Raw genomic sequence first — 7,855 nt, 5'->3', positions numbered from 1 at the left:
GGCTGGTGTCTAAAGTGGACTTGGGCAAGAACAGGCACACTGACGGCAGCTCAGCACCCTGAAACCGGTTATACTTGGGAGGGTGGCACACAGGAACCCATGCCATCTCCAGGCCAGCAGCCATTTTACTATAGGCGATCAGGCCCAGAGCCCTGAGGTAGAATTAGTAGCCTTGGTGGGTCCAGCCTCCCTGACTCAACACATAGCCTATAAAACTGCTAAATAGTGGAGGAGGGGGACCAACTCAGTCCACGTCAAACATAGGAATGCATTCGGAAACAAGAAACAATGCAAATAATTTCATTTTCATCTTTACAGCATGCTCTTGCACACCCTGCACTCTGCAAGACCAGCCAGCAATAACAACCCCCAAACAAAAGGCAGGGAATAATATGGATTGAAAAAGCAAGCCAACACTGCTCAGCCCCTCTGAACAGTGCATCCAGTCCAACTGCAGTTCTTTTGAGAAAATACTGCTCTGCAAATGTTCAAAATGAGCTTCAGGTAACAGCTTTATGGGTCTCAAATTGCAACACGATAAACAGCATGTACAGAAGCCACTACAGTTTATCAGGAAGGATATTAAGACCTTCTGGTAGACAAACTTCAGTAAACACTTAGTCAGCCTGAATTTACTATGTGATCCTTCAGTTCTCTGCTCCAGAAGTGACTAGCTCTTGGCTTCTTCATACAAGCTGTGCTCATTCCTGAGTATGGCTTTTGGAAAAGACAGAAGGGAACTCAGCTGAGTGCCAGCTCAAAACTCTCATTTGCTGTTTTACTTACAGTTTTCTATTAATTCTTAAAAAACAAACAAACAAAAAAGTTAGCCTCCTGCATAGGAGAGGTGAAGAACCAGCAATAAAGGCTGCTAAAAGAATAATTCAGAGCTGTGAACAGAAATCAATAAATAAATTGGAGATCTGTTCAGTCACCACCTTCCAGAGCTGAGGAGAAATAAAAAAAAAAACCCAATTAAAAACCATGCATCTGTCTCCCAATCATTCAAATGGGAAGTGAAGGACAATCATAGGGCAAAAGTTGTCAAGAGAAAGCAGATCTTCCTGGATGACCTTTTATGGCTGATCATATAGCGATTAACTTACAAATAAAATAACCCAAAAGTCACTATATTATAAACCATTGGTTCTGGTTTTACAAAGCAACAGACCTCTCTCCTCATTGATCATCTCAGCACAGTTAGCATTTGATTCATGAAGCTGTGTCTCAGGTTGCCAAGAACAGAGCTGCTCCTTAATTAATAATAATGAGCACTAGCTCAGGAGCCTCACACTTGGCAGACCCCAAAGGAGCACCAGCTGAAGCAGCAATCTCAGTGGGCAACTTTTATTCAGCCAGAAGCAGAAACACAAAGAGATTAGTAAGAGATAGTGTTTACAAAAGATGCATTAATCATCTTTGATGTTCATCCATAATATCACCAGCATTGTCAAAAATAACACCTTTTTGGGTTTTAGCAAAGCATTTAGTATCACAGCCCATGAAACTACCTGAAAGTGATTGCATCCATAAGTTTAACAGCCACAACTTGGTAATAAGCTATCAGTAGTGAGCAAGTTCACTGTAGCTGAGAAATAAAATGCATTTGTTTTTCTGTGGCAGAATCTTGTGGAAAGGAGGAAAAAATTAGGCCACTGCATGAGGAAATAACATGATGCGAAAACATTTACACACAAATACAGAGTGAAAGTTCATTGAACGCTCACATTAGGCAGGAGTCTTTCCACCTTCTGGTTTAGGACACCCAACATCAGCTATATTGCATACACCAGATCACTTGTTTGCAGAATTAAATCCACTAAAGCACAGGTGGTTGATGCTAGGTCAGAATTTTGTCTCTAGCTCCATCCCCAGAGATACACCAGCAAAAACTCCAAGCCTACCACCAAGCTGACATTCAGCAGTCTGCTTGGCTCAAAGTGCTGGCACCCAATTGGGAAAAGTAGCATCTTTTGATCAGGGGACTCATGTCGGTAAGCTCTTCAAGAGTCTGTAAGGTCCTACTTAGCCGGTGGTGAAATAAATACAAATGTCACCTGAACGATCGATGCTGTTAAAAGTAAAAGTAAACTGAACTGGCTTCCGTGAAGCATCTGAAGCACCAGGACAAGAAAATGAAAACCATTTTCTTTTTCAGAACTGAGCAACTTTTTTTTCATTCCCATTATTTAGAGGGGGAAAGTAACAGCCATTTAAAAGTGCCAAGAAACCTTTTGTACCTTTCAAACCCCGCATGAATCAGTACAGTAACACACACTGCTAATCCTTTCCAAGAATCTGTTTGTCCTAGCCTGGTTCAACACCAGGTGCTTCAGCTGTATGTTTTAGCTTAAAAACCTCTGCACAAAGCACCACATGCCTCGAGACCACGGGCCTGAAGCAGCTCTTCCAGGAATACCCAGGACCACTAGCAGCCATTTATTCACAGCCCTTTCCACAGTGCAGATGGGTTTTTCCCACCCCCCTTCCCTTGAGGGGAAAGACCAAAAAACTCCCTTTGCTGGATTCAGTCTGAAAAAATGAATTATTCTTCAGTAATGGTGAAAAGCACTACTATCCTGAGAAGATATCACTGATCTAGCAATAGAAACCGTGTTTGCCGAGTACCACGTTGTATTTCTACAGAGCTTACACCTAAGGCATAAAGCATACCGTTAAAATTAACATACATTGTCATTTAAGAGTGATTTGTTTGCTATGGGGCAAAATAAGAATACCGTTTTTTCAGGGAAAAGAAGCCAGGAAAAAAATTCTGAATAACCACTAAAAAGCAAAAGTTGTATGAGAATGTGGTGACAGGCTAACATGAACTCAATTTACTTGAGGGTTCAAAGGGAAATTTTCAAACAAGTTGCATTTTAGGAGTCATTAAGAATCTTCTCCTTGTGTACTAGAACAGAACTGCTAGGAAAAAAAAAATAAAATGGTTGAGTCCAAGGTTTCCCTGAGCTACAAATCAAACAAACAAGCGAGTCACGATGTAAAGCCCCAGGTCTAATACATCACTAAATTCTCTGAAAAATTTTTTGCTTGTATCAGTCCTAATTCAGGGCAGTAACATGTAATTCATAAATTCTTCTAACCTTAATTCATCCTTGCACTACTTGTAGAAATGTTATCTTTAAATTCATATGATCACAACAGGCCTCAAGTTTCATAAAAATAAAATCCACGTAATTAAGCTTTGCCCCCAAATTTGTTCCACATTAAATATTCTCACAGGATTTCAGTGCATCCTCAGTGGTAAGCAAATTAAAATAAGTTCTCAAACATGTTCGTAACTCCTCTGCAGCATGGAAGGCTTACTGCAGCGGGGCTGCTCACTGCTATAACCTCCGCATATCAAAGTGCAAATCCTAACAAATCAACAGACAACTGAGACTGCTGGGAAATTAAATATGGTAGTATAAGCATGCAAGACAAGTGATAGCTTCCATTGCTCTTCCATTGCTGAAGGTCTGATGAGGAAGCATTACCTGCTGGATACTAAATTCAAGGAACCTTAGGAGTGAGTTTTTGGTTTTGTTTGGGTTTTTTTTTTGTTTGTTCGTTTTTTAAGATGTAACAGCAGTATGCTCAAGAAATCAGGCTTATTTAAAGACCACTGAAAACTGAGGACCCAATAGCAATAGTGATTTCTGATTATTTAATCTACACTATATATACTAAAGTTTATGCACTATTAGGGAAGAAAACACACATACATTCTCCATGAGTTATTTTCCAAAAGTGACCACCAGCACAGCAAATTGAAGAGAACACCTCTTCCCAGGCAGGAAGAATTTTCTCTGCAGGCTATGTTTGTACACTGAAAGAGCAGCTAAAAACTTCTACAAGGGCTTGGAGTTGCAAACACATTTGCACATTTAGTCTTTATCTCCCATATCCCTTGCGGATTTCCAACCTGAGCCGTCTGTGAGCTGAATGATAAATACAGCTGGCTGAAAAAAGACAAGCCTGTCACAGAGACCGAGCAGGGAAAACAACTAAATTATTCCAGTTCAAGTTACGCAGCTGCTTCAGTTGAGGTTTTCAATGTCTGTTGTACTTCCTCCACCTCCAAATAGATGATTGCTTCTTTCAACTGAGCAGTGTTGCTCCTGCTCACAGAAAATAATAAATCAGTGTTGCTTAGTTTGGGGCTGGCCCATCAAAGCAAACGGGACAGGGTGAGGAGACGACTAATCTGTATGCTGGTCAAAAAGACATAGCCCCACCAATGCCTAGGAAGGTGTTTTGACATATAGAGAAATCACATAGACAGAAATTACATGGTTATAAGCGTGCAGTCTTTCAGCTGCTTGCATTGCACTGCCCTCTGCTGTTTACAAGGGCAAAAGTCCAGCCTTCTCTCTGCACTAAAACGGGGTGGAGGCAAGAGCAGAAGTTTTCGCTATCAAAACAGAGGAAAATATGAGTTCTCCTTTAAGCTGATCTGAAGAGGGAAAGGGCATAGATGGAAGTATGTTTCCATGGGATTTTTCCCAGACAAAGCATGTCATCTCGCTTGCTCTTATCCACCTGCTTTCTATGCATTTGCAATTAAAATAACAACACTTAATTCTTGTCCTTTTCTGGCAGTAGAGCTCCAAGTGCTTTACCAAGAAAGTGCGTACTATTAGACCTTGTTATTTACCCTCCAGACGCTGACTAAAACACATTTGCTAAGGCCTGCAGCTGGTACTCAGTTTAGAGCAGTTAGCAAAATGTAGAGGCCCATGCTCTTACTTACAGTAACAGCTGAAAAGCCCTTCTACACCATTTATCCTGCAACTGTTAGTATATTTCTAACAGCCCTCCCCAAATTTTTTAGTTTAGTTTGTACCTACACTAGTCACATTCCAGGATAAGACTCTAGAAAACATAGAAAACACAGGTGATGCAGCGTTCTGTGTCAGCAGTGTAAGAGACAGAATCATAGAATCATTGAGGTTGGAAAAGACCTCTAAGATCATCGAGTCCAACCGTCAACCCAACACCACCATGCCACTTAAACCAATGTCCCTAAGTGCCTCATCTACTCGTCTAGAATCATAGAATCATTGAGGTTGGAAAAGACCTCTAAGATCATCGAGTCCAACCGTCAACCCAACACCACCATGCCCACTTAAACCATGTCCCTAAGTGCCTCATCTACTCGTCTTTTAAATACCTCCAGGGATGGGGACTCCACCACCTCCCTGGGCAGCCTCTTCCAATGTTTAACCACTCTTTCAGTAAAGACATTTTTCCTCACGTCCAATCTAAACCTCCCCTGGCGCAACTTGAGGCCATTTCCTCTCGTCCTATCAATGTATCAATTACATCAATCAGATATAATACTGCAGTGTGAAAATAACCTCCATGACCCTTTTTCTCCTTTAAAAGAAAGACATTTGTATGAAATCAGACAATATTACATAACAGAATAATAACTGTCAAAGATAATCCCTTGAGAAGATTAACACCCTCAAAGTAGCTCAAAAATAAGTGTCATTAGAAGCAGATTTTAAAGGAAATACATATTTTGCATGTATAAATACAAACTACAAATACACAGTATTTTTTCAGTACTCTGCATGTCCCAGAAATGCCACACACAGAGCTTTCAACAGTCATTAATGTAATGCACACACATAAACCTTAACTAACTCTTTTGAAGTAAGAAATCGAATGCCAGCATAAAATGCACAGGAGTATTATTAGCAGAGAGCTTGCGTGTCATTAAGCTTCCCTGCATGGTAATACCAAATCTGCAACAGCTTATAAGCATATGGTTTGAACATCATAGACTTTCTAGAAACATAAGTTCAGATCCTGGCAGGATCAACTCAGCTTGACAACCTTCTGCTGTGTATCTTGCAGCAGTAACTGCTTCACTACTACTGTTTGACACAACATCTCACACAAAGGGCTCTCACCTGTGATTGGGGGCCTCTAGGTTGCTACCATAGTACAAAAAAAAATACACAGCGACAGCCCACAGAAATTACAGAGCAGAACTTGAGAGGGTTTATAAACGAGGACTGAACTCAGAGTTGCCTGCACTAGTCTGAATAACCTAGAAGCTGGTTGCTCAAATCACTTTACCAAAGGTAAGTGGAATTAGAAAAAAAGTATCCCACAAACTCACAACTTTTTGTATAAACATAATGTATACCTTTGGGATCCTCCAGGAAGATGGGGACACAGGTTCCTACTACCCCATGATACTGTCAGTGTACTGTTTGGGATACATATTCCCACGAGAACTTCCTTACAGGGCTTCAGAGAACTTGTCCGCTGTGCTGCATGCAACTCACATAGAGAAACTATTCCCTCTCATTTACACGTAAGGAATTCCTGCAAACAGCTGCTGTGGAAACCTGATAAGATGGAAATCGCTGGAACTGGTAGTGATAAAATAGTTCCAATAAGGTCTACAAAACTTGCCTTGCAAAGAATTACTTTAAGGGTTTTTTGGTTTTTGGTTTTTTTTAAACTGAGGTTTGTATATAGCTCAGGCTTTTGAAGACTCCTAACCAAGCAAATGCAGGAAGATTAATATAACGTTCAAGGAAATAAGGGAGGATTTGTTTCCTCGGGGAATTTTTATCATGCTGTCAGCATAGAATCATGCAAGTCTTGACTTCGCTAACACTGGTATTATTCTCATTTTATATATGAGGAAACTAAGGCACAGAGATTAAAGATAGCATGGGATAATTAGTACAGTTTGTCAAACAGAGTAGCAATTAAAATGGAGTAGAGAATTGTAGGAATCGCTGGACTTATATTACCAAGCACTGAAATCTATCAGACTAAGTGATCCAAGTCTTCAAATGCTCATAGGTTTTATAGGCATACGCTCCTGATATAGCTAAATTAGCGGTATTGACCATCCCTAGATTTGCCACTGTATATGCACTATTCCATACTGATGATCGTAAGAAAATTAGGGAAATTTACACAGGCTGATTTTCAAGGGTGTGTGTCTAACTGTAGCACCCAGAATAACAATGTATCGGGTCTCTTCAGAATAAAATCTAAAAAATCGTTTTGATTGGAGAGGTATTAAGAGAACCACATTCTGCAGAATGGGAAGCTCCATTGAAATCTAAAGGTTTCTCCGAAATTGCTGCATTTCTATGGAAATTTCTGAAAAAAAGAAAAAAAGCAAGTAAAGTAACTGTTGGAGCATCCCATATCCACAACTGTTTTTAAATACCTGCCAGTTTGGGCTATTTCAGAGGCTTGCATTGTAACAGGCTGTAAAAGCCAACCTCTGTCATGAAATGCTTTCAACCATTGAAGTGATTTTCAGAGGCTGTGATGGAGGGAAGCATTTTATTTAAACAGCTTCGAAGTTTTCAGATTTTGCTCTGCTTTGGAGTAACCAAATTCAAAATCACTCTTAAAACAGAGTTTCTGATCTGTTATGTAAGGCAATTACTTCTGCCTTTAGCTTCATGCTAAGACTCCCACTATATTCAGTGAGGACTAAGCAAGCACAGAGCTACTAGACCTGAGGACTCTTACTGCCTGCGGTTTCACAGAAAACAACTAGAACTCCTAACAGAAAATCCCCCTCTTACCTTTCAGACTGACTGATTAGCATTAAATACTTGAATAACTCATTTTTAGAGCTGTGGCATTTATGTTCAATGTCCTCTGCTACAAGCCAATTCTCATTTGAAACAGTAGCTAATATTCATAACCTAGGGAAAGCAGCAACCATATGAATCTGGTTGATGTTATGCATGCTTCAGTATTAACTGGTCTAACTAGTTCAGCTGCATCCAGTCGTGCTCATAAAAAGAAACCATTCCTGTACAAGGAAAGGTGCCAAGGGTGTTGATTTTGGGTTGCAAAAGGG

This window comes from Aptenodytes forsteri, unplaced genomic scaffold (assembly GCF_000699145.1).
Source record: "Aptenodytes forsteri isolate BGI_AS27 unplaced genomic scaffold, ASM69914v1 Scaffold106, whole genome shotgun sequence".
NCBI lineage: Eukaryota > Metazoa > Chordata > Aves > Sphenisciformes > Spheniscidae > Aptenodytes > Aptenodytes forsteri.
The sequence above is the reverse complement of the archived record's forward strand: the minus strand, read 5'-3'. Positions refer to the sequence as shown.